Raw genomic sequence first — 17,545 nt, forward strand, 5'->3', positions numbered from 1 at the left:
CCCTTTTCCCGCGATCCATCAAGCACATTTGGTGTGTCATCATAGTGGTCTCTGACTTGTGGTCAGACTCACTCAGGTGGAACAAACGTAAACTTGTGCCTTTTTTCAATGCTGATTTGAAGTGTAAAGATTTTTTTCCGCAAACATCCTTTCTGAATTAAATGTAATCCTCGAAGTAATCATCTAGTTTTTACAGTATCTGTAATCTGATTGCATTATTTTTTGCTTGTTAAAGATTACAGTTACAGTTTTTTTGTAATCTCTTACATATAACGGATTACATGTAGTCCATTACTCCCCAACCCAGCAGAGTGGTTATATAAAAGACATAGGTAGCACTTGCATGTGCTGGACAGGCCCTGCTACCCAAAGCATACACATCAGGCATGGGACTGAAATACAGGAAAAGGGACAGACTTGGGGGTAGGGGAGGAAATGTGTGTGAGGGAAGTTCCTTGTTCTTGTTCTTGTTTATTGTTAGCTAAGTTTATTCAGTAGTCAAATGAGACATTGTCCTTCATTGTTGTTGTTGTTGGTGGTGGTGTTGATGATGATGATGATGACTATAGTGGTTCTGCAGTGGTAGCCGAGGTTTATTGCTAGTAGCGGTTATTTCCTGGAGAACACCATAATACGTGCTGTCCTCACTATTTGCTTGTATAAGTTGCAAATATCCTTTGTCTGAGACAGGTAGAAAAGGCTAAATGCCACCCCCACATGCCCTGACCACATGACCTGAATTCCCGAACAGTATTCACAGATGTGGTAAAGAGATCAACCGAACTCGACCAAAACATTGGAATTGCCAGGTAAAAAGAATGTATGCAGCAGTTAAGGATAACTAACGTGGCAGGTTAGGAGACTTATGTTAAGGTTAGGAAAAGGGTTAGGGTTAGCTAAAATTCTCTCCTAAACTGCTGCGAAAAGTTACTTCTGGTCATAGCTGTACTCCCTCCACTCAAAACCTCAGAATCTCTTCATTTCCTCCCATCAAAATTAGCCTACACTTAGGCTATTGTTTGTATGTGTATTGCACACTATGTTGGGGTAAAAAGCGGAGTATAAAAGGTTTATGGATGTCAACCCCAATACATGTTCATGTCATCTTCCCCAAACAACTGCATTACACTTTTAAAAAATGTCTATGCTACCAGCTTATACAAATGGGAGTTAGCATTTAGCTGACATTTTTTCTAACTCCAAAAAGGACTATTTCTAAATATTATACAGCAAAAACATCGGATTTTAGTAACCACATTGTGGGTTTAACAGATTTAACAAATATATCCACTTTGTAAAAAAAAAATGCATGTCACCAATGACTGCGTCCTTGTTCTTTCCCCAATGGTCTGCATTCCATTGATCTCTTTACCGCATGTATCTAATCAATAAGTATCTGTCAGTGCCCCCCGAGAAGCAGAGCTGATCCTTTGTTGAGCCAAGGCGAGAAGACGCTGCTCTACTCCTAAAGCCCATGTCAGATCCATGACCAAGGCTTTTCAATGATCCACATACTGTCACAAAACAGGCCTCTCTGAAACGAGTGGGGGCCTAGCTGAGGGATGATGTCACAGTACTGTGTTCTGTGAGAAAAAGGCCAGCTGTTTGTAACTGGTGGCAGTGGGGTCGCCTGCAGTGCAGGAGCGTTATATAAGGTGGTCACCGATACAGATCCAACTGGCTGTGAGGCTTTCATCTGCCACAGTGAGACTTAAGCCTGCCTGCTGGCCTGTCCACACCTCCACTAATATGCAGGGGGCTGGGGACAACCGCTATAAAACTCTGGGAAAAAATTGCCCTGTTTTGTAAAAGTATTTACTGAAAGGATGTGGTAGGGTCAAGGTCACAGTGGTCATTTATGCAACCTAGAATGCAAACAATATAGTGTGGGATGGAAAAAAGTCCCTGTGGACGTCTGGCAGTGTCACGTTCTGACCTCTATTTCTGTTGTTTTGTATTTATTTAGTATGGTCAGGGCGTGAGTTGGGTGGGCAGTCTATGTTTGTTTTTCTATGTTTTGGGGCATTTCTATGTTTTCGGCCTAGTATGGTTCTCAATCAGAGGCAGGTGTCATTAGTTGTCTCTGATTGAGAATCATACTTAGGTAGCCTGGGTTTCACTGTGTGTTTGTGGGTGATTGTTCCTGTCACTGTGTTTGTCGTCACAGGATAGGACTGTTTTGCGTTCTCACATTTCTTGTTTTTGTTAGTTTGTTCATGTGTAGTGATTTATTAAAACATGAATAACCACCACGCTGCGCTTTGGTCCGCTTCTCTTCCTCCTACAGACGAACGCCCTTACAGAATCACCCACACCCCAAGGACCAAGCGGCGTGGTAAACAGAGGCAGCAGCAACAGCAGCAGCAGGAGAAGCGACTGGTGCAGCAGGAGCAACAGCAGCAGCAGCAAAAGCAGCAGCAGGAGGAGCAACAGCAGCAGCAGCAAAATCAGCAGTGGGAGAGGCTGCACTACTTGGAGAGATGGACTTGGGAGGAGATTCTAGACGGGAAAGGACCCTGGGCAGAGCCAGGAGAATATTGCCGCCCCAAGGCCGAGCTGGAGGCAGCAAAAGCAGAGAGGCGGCATTATGAGGAACTAGCACGGCAGAGCGGATGGAAGCCCGAGAGTCACCCAAAAAAAATTCTTTGGGGGGGGCACAGGGGGAGTGTGGCAGAGTCAGGAGTCAGACCTGAGCCAACTCCCCCCGTTTATCGTGAGGAGCCAAGGAGGAGCTCAGAACCAGAGCTGGTGTTGGAGGTGAGCGAAGCAGAGACTGTGAAGGAGTTAATGGGGAAATTGGAGGAGAGTGATATGAGGGACTTGCTGGTTTGGTGCATGAGGCACGACATTCGCCCGACGGAGCGTGTCAGGGATTTAATGGCACCGGGGTCAGCTCTCCATACTCATCCTGAGGTGCGTGCGAGGGGTCTGGTGAAGACTGTGCCAGCCTCACGCACCAGGCCTCCTGTGCATCTCCCTAGCCTTGCACGTCCTGTGCCATCTCAGCACTACAGTGCTCCTAGCAGTGCTAACTGTGGCGGGCGTGGTGCTGGTCAGGCACCGTGTTATGCAGTTGTGCGCACGGTGTCCCCAGTACGCGTGCTTAGCCCGGTGCGCTACATCCCAGCTCCCCACATCTGCCGGGCTAGGGTGAAGATCCAGCCAGGGCGGTTGGTGCCAGCCCTGCTCTCAAGATCTCCAGTACGCCTTCACGGCCCGGTCTATCCGTCACCACCTCCACGCACCAGCCCTCCGGTGGCAGCCCCCCGTACCAGGCTGTCTCTCCGGCCCATCCTTACAGGGGCTCCCTCCTCTCCAGCGCTGCCGGAGCCTCCCGCCTGTCCGGCGCCGCTGCCGGCGCCTCTGCCGGAGCCTCCCGCCTGTCCGGCGCCTCTGCCGGAGCCTCCCGCCTGTCCGGCGCCGCTGCCGGAGCCTCCCGCCTGTCCGGCGCCGCTGCCGGAGCCTCCCGCCTGTCCGGCGCCGCTGCCGGAGCCTCCCGCCTGTCCGGCGCCGCTGCCGGAGCCTCCCGCCTGTCCGGCGCCGCTGCCGGAGCCTCCCGCCTGTCCGGCGCCGCTGCCGGAGTCTCCCGCCTCTCCGGCGCTACCAGGGCCTTCCTTTTCTCCAGCGTTGCCGGAGCTTCCCGTCTGCCCAGCGCCAGCTGAGCTTCCCGTCTGCCCAGCGCCAGCTGAGCTTCCCATCTGCCCAGCGCCAGCTGAGCTTCCCGTCTGCCCAGCGGCGCCAGCGCCGCCCGTCTGCCCAGCGCCGCCCGTCTGCCCAGCGCCGCCAGTGCCGCCCGTCTGCCAGGAGCCGCCAGTGCCGCCCGTCTGCCAGGAGCCGCCAGTGCCGCCCGTCAGCCAGGGGCCGCCAGTGCCGCCCGTCAGCCAGGGGCCGCCAGTGCCGCCCGTCAGCCAGGGGCCGCCAGTGCCGCCCGTCAGCAAGGGGCCGCCAGTGCCACCCGTCAGCCAGGGGCCGCCAGTGCCGCCCGTCAGCCAGGGGCCGCCAGTCAGCCAGGGGCCGCCAGTGCCGCCAGTCAGCCAGGGGCCGCCAGTGCCGCCAGTCAGCCAGGGGCCGCCAGTGCCGTCAGTCAGCCAGGGGCCGCCCGAGCAGCTGCCCCTCTGTCCAGAGCAGCTGTCGCCCCTCTGTCCCAAGCTGCTGTCGCCCCTCTGTCCCGAGCAGCTGCCCCTCTGTCCCGAGCAGCTGCCGCCCCTCTGTCCCGAGCTGCTGCCGCCCCTCTGTCCCGAGCTGCTATCGCCCCTCTGTCCCGAGCTGCTATCGCCCCTCTGTCCCGAGCAGCTGCCCCTCTGTCCCGAGAAGTTGTCCCTCTGTCCCGAGCAGCTGCTTCACCTCTGTCCCGAGCTGCCCCTCTGTCCCGAGCAGCCCCTCTGTCCAGTGGGGTCATTGAGAGGGGTGGCCATGGTGAGTAAGCCAGGGAGGCGGACAATAAGGCGGACTAAGACAATGGTGAAGTGGGGTCCGCGTCCCGCGCCAGAGCCGCCACCGCAGACAGACGCCCACCCAGACCCTCCCCTATAGGTCAAGGTTTTGCGGCCGGAGTCCGCACCTTTGGGGGGGGGGTACTGTCACGTTCTGACCTCTATTTCTGTTGTTTTGTATTTATTTAGTATGGTCAGGGCGTGAGTTGGGTGGGCAGTCTATGTTTGTTTTTCTATGTTTTGGGGCATTTCTATGTTTTCGGCCTAGTATGGTTCTCAATCAGAGGCAGGTGTCATTAGTTGTCTCTGATTGAGAATCATACTTAGGTAGCCTGGGTTTCACTGTGTGTTTGTGGGTGATTGTTCCTGTCACTGTGTTTGTCGTCACAGGATAGGACTGTTTTGCGTTCTCACATTTCTTGTTTTTGTTAGTTTGTTCATGTGTAGTGATTTATTAAAACATGAATAACCACCACGCTGCGCTTTGGTCCGCTTCTCTTCCTCCTACAGACGAACGCCCTTACAGGCAGACAGCTTTAATACGGCTATTCAAGTAGAATATACAGTACCAGTCTGCTTCACAGAGTTAAAGTAACAGACACATCTCAACGTCAACTGTTCAGAGGAGACTGCATGAATCAGGCCTTTGTGGACGAATTGCTGCAAAGAAACCACTACTTAAGGACACCAATAAGAAGAAGAGACTTGCTTGGGTCAAGAAACACAAGCAATGGACATTAGACCGATGTAAATCTGTACTTTAGTCTGATGAGTCCAAATTAGAGATGTTTGGTTCCAACCACCGTGTCGTTGTGAGACACAGAGTAGGTGAACAGATGATCTCCGCATGTGTGGTTCCCATCGTGAAGCATGGAGGAGGAGGTGTGATGGTGTGGGGGTGCTTTGCTGGTGACACTGTCAGTGACTTATTTAGAATTCAAGGCACACTTAACCAGCAAGGCTACCACAACATTCTGCAGCAATACGCCATCCCATCTGATTTGCGCTTTGTGGGACTATCATTTGTTTTTCAACAGGACAATGACCCAACACACCAGGCTGTGTAATGACTATTTGACTAAGAATGAGAGTGATGGAGTGCCTCATCAGATGACCTGGCCTCGACAATCACCCGACCTCAACCCAATTGAGATGGTCAGAGTGAAGGAAAAGCAGCCAACAAGTGCTCAGCATATGTGGGAACTCCTTCCAGACTGTTGGAAAAGCATTCCAGGTGAAGCTGGTTGTGAGAATGCAAAGAGTGTGCAAAGCTGCCATCAAGGCAAAAGGTGGCTACTTTGAAGAATTTTAAATATAAAATATATTTTGATTTGTTTCACACTTTTTTTTGTTTACTACATGATTGTTTACTACATGATGTGTTATTTCATAGTTGTGATGTCTTCACTGTTATTCTACAATGTAGAAAATAGTAAAAAATAAAGAAAAACCTTTGAATGAGTAGGTGTTTCCAAACTTTTGACTGGTACTGTCTAAGTAGAGTTACAGTACAGTATATAGCACTCCTGCACTAACACCTAACACGTTCATGAGGTTAAGTAACCCACTGCAGCTGAGGTTTCACCCGCTCTATTGATACTGTTCAGGGCATGCTGTTGTCTACTGTACACATTATGCCAAGCAAATTGCCCTTTCACCTAAATTATAGTCTCAAGACTTAATACCTTACCTTTGCTCTACTTACCTTTCCCTTATATTTTAGGGAGCTGGGGAGGGATTTGTTCAAGACACACGCTGCAGAACTACACCCAGTACCTCCCCCCTCAACATGTTAAGGTCACCCTGGCCCACGAGCTGTGCCACAGCCTGAGTGCCGCTGTGAGTACTGGACAATGTCATCCTTGCCTATTGTTATTGTTTTTCCCCATTGGTGTTCCAACACATACTTTTATTTGTTATATCACTGATATTTGATGTTTGATATATCATTATATGCCATTTGATTATATTACTTATTTTGTTGTACAGGTCTTGTTGCAGCTCTCTGTGTTAATTCATTGTCACGTTCTGACCTTAGTTCCTTTGTTTTGTCTTTGTTTTAGTATGGTCGGGGCGTGAGTTGGGGTGGGCAGTCTATGTTCTTTTTTCTAGAATTTGGGATTTCTGTGTTTGGCCTGATATGGTTCTCAGTTAGAGGCAGCTGTCAATCTGATTGAGAACCATACTTAGGTAGCCTGGTTTCACCTTTGAGTTGTGGGTGATTATTTTCCTGTTTAGTGTTTTTTGTCATTCACCTTACGGGACTGTTCACTGGTCGTTTATTGTTTTTGTTCAGTCTTCTATTACTTCATTAAAAGATATGAACACTTACCACACTGCGCATTGGTCCTCTTCTTCTTCCACCAACAACGGCCGTTACATTCATTGCAGGACTTGAACCCTATGGGCTGATCTGTTCTTATCTCTTGAAATTTGTACAGTATTGCACACAATATCTAACTATTACAAAGGAAAACATTAGGCCATAGGGTTAGATAAGATCATGTCCTGGCTTGTTGTCATGCAGGATTTGTTTTGATTGTGTACATGTAGCATGATCAATCCAAAATCAAATCTAATCAAATGTTATTTATCACCTGCGTTGAATTACTGTGAAACGCTTACTTACAAGCCCTTAATTAACCAACAATGCAGTTCAAGAAATAGAGTTAAGAAAATATTGACCAAATAAACAAAAGTAAAAAATGTAATAAAAAGTAACACAATAAAATAACAATAACGAGGCCATAATACAAGGGTACCGAGCCAATGTGTGGGGGTACAAGTTAGTCGAGGTAATTTGTACATGTAGGTAGGGGTAAAGTGACTATGCATAGATAGTAAACGGTGAGTAGCAGCAGTGTAAAAATAATGTGGGGATGGGGTGTCAATGTAGATAGTCCGGGGGGCCACTTGAGGAAGAGGTTGTTGTCCTGGCACCACACTGCCAGATCTCTGGCCTCCTCCTTATAGGCTGTCTCATCGTTGTCGGTGATCAGGCCTACCACTGTCGTGTCTTCAGCAAACTTAATGATGGTGTTGGAGTCGTGCTTAGCCACGCAGTCGTGGGTGAACAGGGAGTACAGGAGGGGACTAAGCATGCACCCCTGATGGGCCACCGTGTTGAAGATCAGCGTGGCAGATGTGTTATTGCCTACCGTGACCACCTGGGGGGTGGCCTGTCAAGATGTCCAGGATTCAGTTGGAGAGGGAGGTGTTTGGTCCCAGGGTCTTTTCCTAAGTCATTTGTGGGCACTATGGTGTTGAACGCTGAGCTGTAGTCAATGAAAAGCATTCTCACATACAGTCTCTTCGGAAAGTATTCAGACTCCTTGACTTTTTCCACATTTTGCTAAGTTACAGCCTTGTTCTAAAATGCATTCAATATTATTATTTTTTCAGCAATCTACTCACAATACACAATACATAATGACAAAGTGAAAACAGGTTTTTAGAAATTGTTGCCAATGTATTAAAAATGAAAAACAGAAAAACCTTATTTACAAAAGTATTCAGACCCTTTAAAATGAGACTCGAAATTGAGCTCTGGTGCATCCTGTGTCCATTGATCATCCTTGCGATCTTACTACGTCTTGATTGGAGTCCACCTGTGGTAAATTCAATTGATTGGACATGATTTGGAAAGGCATACAACAGTCTATAGAAGGTCCTTCAGTTGACAGTGCATGTCAGAGCAAAATGTCAGAGCCATGAGGTCAAAATAACTGGCCGTAGAACTCCGAGACAGGATTGTGTCAAAGCACAGATCGGGGGGAGGGTACCAAAAAATGTCTGCAACATTGAAGGTCCCCAAGAACACAGTGACCTCCATCATTCTTAAATTGAAGAAGTCTGGAACCACCAAGACGCTTCCTATTGCTGGCCGCAAGGCCAAACTGAGCAAACAGGGGAGAAGGGCCTTGGTCAGGGAGGTGACCAAGAACCCGATGGTCAATCTGACAGAGCTCTAGAGTTCCTCTTTGGAGATGGCAGAAACTTCCAGAAGAACAAACATCTCTGCAGCACTCCACCAATCAGGCCTTTATGGGAGTGTGGCCAGACGGAAGCCACTCCTCAGTAAAAGGCACATGACAGCCCACTTGGAGTTTGCCAAAAGTCACCTAAAGACTCTCAGACCATGAGAAACAAGATTCTCTGGTCTGATGACACCAAGATTGAACTCTTTGGCCTGAATGCCAAGCATCACGTCCGGAAGAAACCAGGCACCATCCCTACAGTGAAGCATGGTAGTGGCAGCATCATGATGTGTTGATGTTTTTCAGCAGCAGAGACTGGGAGACTAGTCAGGGATGAGGAAAAGATGAATGGAGCAAAGTACAGCAAGATCCTTGATGAAAACCTGCTCCAGAGCACTCAGGACCTCAGACTGCGGTAAAGGTTCACCTTCTAACAGGACAACGACCCTAAGCACACAGCCAAGACAACGCAGGAGTGTCTTCGGGACAAGTTTCTGAATGTCCTTGAGTGCCCCAGCCAGAGCCCGGACTTGAACCCGATCGAACATCTCTGGAGGGGCCTTGAAAATAGCTGAGCAGAAACGCTCCTCATCTAACCTGACAGAGAGGATTTTCAGAGAAGAATAAGAGAAACTCTCCAAATACAGGTGTACCAAGCTTGTAGCATCATACCCAAGAAGACTCGATGCTGTAATCGCTGCCAAAGATGCTACTACAAAGTACTGAGTAAAAGGTCTGAATATTTATTTGTAATAAATTTGCAAAATAACAAAACAAACTGTTTATGTGGTATTGTGTGTAGATTGATGAGGGAAAAAACTATTGAATCAATCTTAGAATAAGTCTGTAACATAACAAAATGTGGAAAGAGGTTTTTGAATTCTTTCCGAAGGTACTGTAGGTGTTCTTTTTGTCCAGGTGGGAAAGGGCAGTGTGGAGTGTGATTGAGATTGTGTCATCTGTGGATCTGTTGTAGCGGTATGCAAGTGGAGTGGGTCTAGGGTTTCTGAAATTATGGTGTTGATGTGAGTCATGACAGCCTTTCAAAGAACTTCATGGCTACCGATGTGAGTGCTATGGGGCGGTAGTCATTTAGGCAGGTTTCCTTCGCTTTCTTCGGCACAGGGACTGTGGTGATCTGTTTGAAACATGAAGGTATTACAGACTAAGGTCAGGGAAAGGTTGAACACATCAGTGAAGACACTTGCCAGTTGGTATGCACATGCTCTGAGTACACGTCCTTGTAATCCATCTGGCCTTGTGATTGTTGACCTGTTTAAAGATCTAGCTCACATCGGCTATGGAGAGCGTGATCACACAGCCAATCCGGAACAGCTGGTGCTCTCATGCATGTTTCAGTGTTTTGCTTGCCTCAAAGAGAGCATAAGAGGCATTTAGCTCATCTGGTAGGCTCGCGCCACTGGGCAGCTCGCTACTGAGTTTCCCTTTGTAGTCAGTAATGGTTTGCAAGCCCTGCCACATTTCCCACTTATTGGGCACCCTAAAACCTACATGGCTATTTGCCTTGTTGGAGAACGAATCAATCTGCGAATGACTCACTTCACTTTGCCAAGTGAAGGCTGTTCCTAATGTTTGGTATACTGTATATGAGTCAGTGTTTGATGAAATAATGTGTGTGGGTATACATGGCCTGTCAGCAATTGATCAGCCAATCTGTGGGAAACAGATCATGGGGGAGGGGGAGGAGTGTGATCTGGGCCATAACAAGACAGATGTCAGAGAACAAGGAACCCATGGGAACCCAGTGTTGCCTGAAACCTGACAACATTGCAGGTAACTTCTGGTCAAAGGTTGCTGTAGGATCAAATCAAAATCAAATCAAATAGTATTTTTACCTGCTCCAAATACAACAGGTGTAGTACAAGCCCTTAACCAACAATGCAGTTTTAAGAAAAATAAGTGTTAAAAAAGTATTTACTAAAATAAACTGAAGTAAAAAAAAATAAAAAATCTAAAAATTCAGGTAATTGAGGTAATATGTACATGTAGGTAGAGGTAAAGTGCCTATGCATAGATAATAAACAGAGTAGCAGCAGCTTCAAAATGGGGGGGACAATGCAAATAGTCCAAGTAGCCATTTGATTAGCTGTTCAGGAGTAGGATGAAAAAAGCCCTTTGTGATTTGCTGGTCCTAGATCTGTTTCTATGAGTAATTACTCATTTCTGTCCAAAGTTTACATAACATCTCCCATGGAGCTCTTAATAAGAAGATTAACATGTTTGACAAAGCAGAGTTGTGGTTGTAGCTAAAGGGATAATTACTGCATTTCATACCATTCAAAACAAAACAGTAAACAACACCCATATTATGAAATTGTCTCTGCCTGTCTGCCCACCCACCTGTTTCTTTCTTTCCTTCTGTCCTCTCAGTCCCAGTTAGGGACTGTGCTGTGGCCAAGAGTGTATCATAAGCTGTCAGGGGATAGATGTGAGGAGGAGTCGGACTGTCAGCTGGAGAGAGTGTGCTCTGGTCTCTCCCTCATCTGCCCTGAGCCTACAGCCAAGGCCAACCTGACCGTATGTAGTCGGGGCACTCGGGTGTGTCTCAATGGAGGGCCAGATAATGACTCAACATTTTCAGTCCTTGTACCCACTGTCTCAATGTGATGACATTCCAACGTCAGCAGTATCCACTTTAACAGGATCTGTTGTCCTTGGTTGCCATCTTGAGTGAATTTCCTCCATTATTTTACCCTTTCAGATGATGAATGTGGTTCTGGGTTTGGAGAGTCGTTCTGCTTGGGAAGATTTCAATGTAAATTCCATATGTATGGCTCTCTATGGGGGCATACATCCTGACATATTAGATTTGGGCCAGAACCCATTTCTGATGCAGCCTGGGTCAGGGAACAAGTTAACTGAACACGGATGTTTAGGATTTGTGAGAATGAGTAGGCCTGTCTGGCACTATCTAGCAGACATTTTTTTCTGTGAGACTTTGGTGTTCTTTTTCTTGTGTTCTCCTTTCATTCTCTCTATGTCCTCTCCCCTCTCTCCTGTATTCTATTTCACCCTCCCTCTTTTCCTCTCTCTCACTATCCTTCCCTCCTCTTACCCTGTCCTTTTCCCTTCCTCCATCTCTCTCTCGCCCTTTCTCCCTCCTTCCCTCTCGCCTATCCTTCTCTCTCTGTCCATTTCTCCATCTATTTCTCAGAATTGTCACTTTGAGTCACAGTGTGTGAGTTACAGCCTGGAGCAGTGTGACTGTCTGGGAGAGTCCAAGAAAGGGAAGTGCCACGTGCTGCCAGCAGCCAGGTAACCACAATCCCTCTTCTCCTCCCTCACCCCCGTCTCCTCCCCTGCTGCGCTTAAATCTGGGGAATATGTTTACGATTTGGGGACAAACAAGACCGTGTACATTTGCTTAGTCTTTCCCTTAACAACCAAAAGGGCATCTGATGTGGTGGGTTGTGTAAAAGCAGAATTTAACAAGGATAAGGAGCTTGGTTACCAATGTGGGCATGTGCTTTTTCCCTCGGTAAACTCAATCTTTCACCTTTAACAAAACCTGTATTTCCCATCCATTTCTTCACCTTAGACATGCCTGCGACCTGCGACCTGCACCACTTCCTCTGTCCTGACTAAGCAGTTCCAGGTTAAGTGTGTAGCCTTGTTTGCCGGGGAGCCGTGTTCAGCCAAGCAGGTCTACTGCGACAAGTTCCTGGTGTTCTAGGCATCCTGAACACTGACAGGCCCATCGCCAGGCTGAAGAACTCCTTCCTCCACCTGGTAGACCTGGATGAGTTTGACAACCTGGCTGAGTGGATGAAGGTTTGTTTTATGGGGGTCGGCTATCTATCTACCCTATGATGTATTCAGGTTGTTAATTTACAACAGGCCAGAGGATCCTAGAAGATGTAGTGTGTTGAGATGCGTGTTGAGCTCAGTGTGTATATGGAAAGCTTCTTGTTTTAATGTTCTTGATGTTCCAGCTTGATGTTCCAGCCTCAGTTGGCTTTGAGCTTTGGCCACACTGTGAAGTGCGGTGAATCAGGAATGCCCACATGGATTTAAAAGAGCTACTTGGGTCACACGTCAGGTTGAGTTAGCGAGAAGGTGACCCCTACTCAGAGTTGGGGAGTAAGGGATTACAAAACAACGGTTACAGTAATCAGTCACGTTACAAGCAAAAATATTGTAATCAGATTACAGATACTTTTGAAAAACTATGTGATTACTTTGAGGATTACTTTTAAATTCAGAAAGGATGTTTGCGGAAAAAAATATTTGACACTTCTTTGTTTTTGTCAATGACATTCAAATTAGCATTGAAAAAAGGCACAAGTTTAAGTTTGTTCCACCTGAGCGAGTCTAACCACAAGTCAGAGACCACTATGGTGACACATCAAATGTTATTGATGGATTGCGTGAAAAGAGTTGGAATAGGCTTTTGTTGGACTGCTGTCGGCATCCAAAGATTATCCAACTTGAATAAACGCTTGAAGGTAAGGATGACAGCAGTGGTGTAGTCTACGGCGATACGGATATCACTTATTATTGATATTTACATAGTGCATTGATGTGACTCATACTGTTGCTCTCTCATTTAGCTATTTGCGCCTTACGGATTGTGGTTGTTGTGGATGGCTGTCCACAAATCTAAATGTATATTTGAACCACATAATGGATGAATTCAAGAAGTTTAAGCTGCCTAACAATCATTGTTTTTGAAACCAGTGGACAGCCAGTGAAAAATGCGCTCTTGCAACAGCTACATAGTGCAGATCCCAGCCTATGGAATAAAAGTGGGGCTCAATCTAATTCATGCTGATAAAAAAAATGACATCCATTTGCCCAATGGACACATGCTCAAACTCGCACACTTTTGATAAAGGGCAATCTGTAGTTGCTACATCCATTTTTGGACAAATTATATATATTGATGTAAGGATATCATTTAATCGTATTATTATATGTAGTAGAAAGTGAATGGTTAGAAGAATCCTCCATAACCAACCCATAAAGTAAAATGTAACATTCATGTACAGTATGGCCAGCTATGTAAACCTTAACATTGATTTATCCTTCAATAGATGTTGTTCAATTGGTAACATACATTTTTGTCTTCTTCTAATGCCTCTTAAGGGGAAAGTAATCTAAAAGTAACAGAATGTAATCAGATTATGTTACTGAGTTTGGTTAATCCAAAAGTTACGTTACTGATTACAATTTTGGACAGGTGACTATAATGGATTACATTAAGAAAGTCACCTACCCAACCCAGCCCCTACTTGCGCTTAGATGTACCGTTCACTCCCTATGACCAGGGCTTTTTAGTGTTAATGGATTTTCTATTGTCCGTATCTGTGCATCCATACCCCCTTCCAGCTCAAAGAAAAAATAAATATATTATTTTTCTCCCCAATTGGCAGTTACAGTCTTGTCCCATCACGACAACTACTGTACGGACTCGCGAGAGGCAAAGTTCGAGAGCCATGCATCTGCACTGCTTCTTGACACACTGCCCGTTTAACCCGGAAGCCAGCTGCACCAATGTGTCAGAGGAAACACTGTACACCTGGTGACCGAAGTCAGCATGCATGCGCCCGGACTGCCACAGGAATCACTAGAGTGCAATGGGACAAGGACATCCCGGCAGGCCAAACCCTCCCCTAACCCGGACAACGCTGGGCCAATTGTGCGCTGCCTCATGGTTCTCCCGATCGTGGCCGGCTGCGACATAGCCTGGGATCGAACCCGGGCTGTAGTGATGCCTCTAGCACTGCACTCGGGAGGCCCCCAGCTCAAAGTTGATGTCTTATCTTTTTTTTGATTTGAGGACAGTACTACACATAACTGGTTTAGGAGCTATGCCAGCTATGGTTAAGGTTATTAGGCTGTGATATGGCAACAGTATGTTTCCCCACCACAGCTGAACCGCTAATGCATGCCCATTGGTTCCATCCAAATCAGTGTGTCACATTTGGAATGTTAACTGACTAACGTCCTGTAGCAAATGGCTTCTTGAAGAAAAGACCTCAAGTCAATGTGAATGAAAGTAAATGGAATTGGAGGTGTTTTGGCTATTAAACAGCTAACTATAGCAGACTTGAACTAGAGTGGGCGAATGTTTGACTTGTTGTGCTCTTGTCGTCCGCAGGCTCACTGGTAGGCTATTCTCCTGGCCGTCATGACTCTGTCTGCCGTGATGGTCAGCACCGTGTGTCTGTGTGAATGCACCCTGTAGCTCCATTTCTGTCTCTGACTAGGACAAAGACTATAACCGTCAACTATCTATCTATGTTAACAAGTACGTCACAACTCTGTGCCACGTTCCTCAATGCATGTGTGGTGGAAAAGGGGGTGTTGCCAAATTTGTTTTGCCCTCACTGATCTACGAGTGGGATGTTCTTTTTTACATCCACCTGTCCATTCATGCACTTAATGTACCATTGTTCCTTCCGTCCATGGCCTTCCATCAGTGTCCTTCGCTTAGCAATTTGAACCTGAAGGCTAATTTGATCCTTGACAATCCTCCAGTTTTCCACCGTAGTGACATTGTCTCATTTGACACAATGGACCAGCTTGAACCAGTTTGAAGGACACGAGGATTACCTCTAGTCACCTGTATTGTGTATGTCTGTCCACTGGAGTACTGAGGTAACTAGATGAGGTGAGGACTAAAATAAGCTGTGTAGACAGACATGGTACACCAGGCAGAATAGTCCAGTTTTACTCAGAACTGTTGCTGTTCATCAGCCATTGTACTGGAGCTTGAAAAGAGAGTGCCACTGAAAAACAAGAGACCAAATGATATTGGTGGGTCAGCCAAATGGAAAGGCATCAGAATCTAAGGGACAGGACAGTATTCATTCCCCTTGACTTATGCCACATTTTGTTGTCTTACAACCTGAATTTAAAATGCATTAAATACATTTGGTTGCTCACCCATTTACACACAACACCCCATAATGACAAAGTGAAATTTTTGCACATTTATTGAAAATTAAATACAAAAATATCTCATTTAAATCAATATTCACACCCCTGAGTCAATACGTATTAGAATCCCTTTTGACAAAGATTACAGCTGTGAATCTTTCTGGATAGGTCTGTAAGAACTTTGTGCACCTGGATTGCACAATATTTTCATATTATTATTGTATTAAAAAAATGTGGTTGATGATCATTGCTAAGCATCAATTTTCAAGTCTTGCCATAGATTTCCATGCCGATTTAAGTCAAAACTGTAACTAGGCCATTCAGGAACATTCAATGTCGTCTTGGTAAGCAACACCAGTGTATATTTGGCATTGTGTTTTAGGTTGTTGTCCTGCTGAAAGGTGAATTTGTCTCCTAGTTTCTGTTGGAAAGGAGACTGAACCAGGTTTTCCTCTAGGATTTAGACTGGCTTAGCTCTATTCCACTTATTTGTATCCCAAAAAAACTCCCTATTCCTTGCTGGTGACAAGCATACCCATAACATGATGCAGCCACCAGCATGCTTGAAAATATGAAGAGTGGTACTCAGTGATGTGTTGTGTTGGATTTTCCCCGAACATAATGCTTTCTATTCAGGACAGGGGCACAACTTTTGCTGGGGATGGGGGGGACATGTCCCCACCAGTTTTATCATTGGAATGTGTTACAAAACGAGGCAACTGTGTGCTTTAGGACCATGCGGACACCTCCGACTGTTTGGAGTGTTTATCCGACAAAAAAATTAATTATACAGTGGGGCAAAAAAGTATTTAGTCAGCCACCAATTGTGCAAGTTCTCCCACTTAAAAAGATGAGAGAGGCCTGTAATTTTCATCATAGGTACACTTCAACTGTGACAGACAAAATGAGAAAGAAAATTGTAGGATACATTGTAGGATTTTTTATGAATTTATTTGCAAATTATGGTGGAAAATAAGTATTTGGTCAATAACAAAAGTTTATCTCAATACAGTGTTATATACCCTTTGTTTGCAATGACAGATTTTCTATGGGGTTGAGATCTGGAGACTGGCTAGGCCGCTCCAGGACCTTGAAATGCTTCTTACGAAGCCACTCCTTCGTTGCTTAAGCAGGGGGACACGTCTGGCACTGCAGGATTTGAGTCCCTGCCGGCGTAGTGTGTTACTGATGGTAGGCTTTGTTACTTTGGTCCCAGCTCTCTGCAGGTCATTCACTAGGTCCCCCTGTGTGGTTCTGGGATGTTTGCTTGCACAATTGGTGGCTGACTAAATACTTTTTTGCCCCAATGTATATATATCCCCCCACTTCTAAAGCCAAAGTTGCATCCCTGATTCAAGACAAAAAGTTAATTTCTTTGCCACATTTTTTTGCAGTTTTACTTAGTGCCTTATTGCAAACAGGATACATGTTTTGGAATATTTTTATTCTGTGCAGTCTTCCTTCTATTCAATCTGTCATTTAGGTTAGTATTGTGGAGTATGTTGTTGATCCATCATCATTTTTCTCCTATCACAGCCATTAAAAACTCTGTTTTAAAGTCACCATTGGCCTCATATTAGGAAGGATACCTGTATCTTTGTAGTGGCTGGGTGTATTGATACACCATCCAAAGTGTAATTAATAACTTCACCACGCTCAAAGGGATATTTAATGTCTGTCCTTTGCAAAGCATTGGAAACCCTCCCTAGTTTTTGTTGAATCTGTGTTTGAAATTCACTGCTCAACTGAGGGCCCTTACAGAGATGTGGTCATTCAAAAATCAAGTTAACCACTATTATTGTACAGCGTGTCCAGTCAACTTATTGTGGCTTGTTAAGCACATTTTTACTCCTGAACTTATTTGGGCTTGCCACAACAAAAGGGTTGAATACTTCTTGACTCAAGACATTAAGGCTTCTCATTTGTAATTTATTTTGACGATGTTCTAAAAACATAATTCCAATTTGACATTATGGGGTAGTGTGTGTAGGCCAGTGACACAAATCTAAATGGAATCCATTTAAATTCAGGCTGTAGCACAACAAAATGGTTAAAAAAAAGTTAAGTGGTGTGAATACTTTGAAGGCACTGTTCTAAAATGGAATGTAGATAATACATTGCTGAGTTGGTCTCTTCTTGGATGTGTGGATGGGTTTAGATTTTATAGTATATCTAAGCATGATCCTGGACAATTTTACAACCTTGTTTCCATTAAAACACACGCCAACTTCA

The 17,545-nt window shown here is 45.6% G+C and overlaps 1 long non-coding RNA gene across 1 annotated transcript in view; it reads left to right on the forward strand.

Moving 5' to 3' along the window:
• The window catches only part of LOC118964531 (uncharacterized), a 44,790-nt gene extending 38,021 nt beyond the window's left edge, over positions 1-6,769 (forward strand). The window contains exon 3 of the long non-coding RNA XR_005051588.2: positions 6,157-6,769. This is a non-coding gene — a long non-coding RNA (uncharacterized LOC118964531). The remainder of the gene's footprint in view (positions 1-6,156) is intronic.
• The last annotated feature ends 10,776 nt before the right edge of the window (positions 6,770-17,545 follow it).

The sequence above is a fragment of the Oncorhynchus mykiss genome, chromosome 5 (genome assembly GCF_057628025.1).
Source record: "Oncorhynchus mykiss isolate SJ-2025 chromosome 5, ASM5762802v1, whole genome shotgun sequence".
Classification (NCBI taxonomy): domain Eukaryota; kingdom Metazoa; phylum Chordata; class Actinopteri; order Salmoniformes; family Salmonidae; genus Oncorhynchus; species Oncorhynchus mykiss.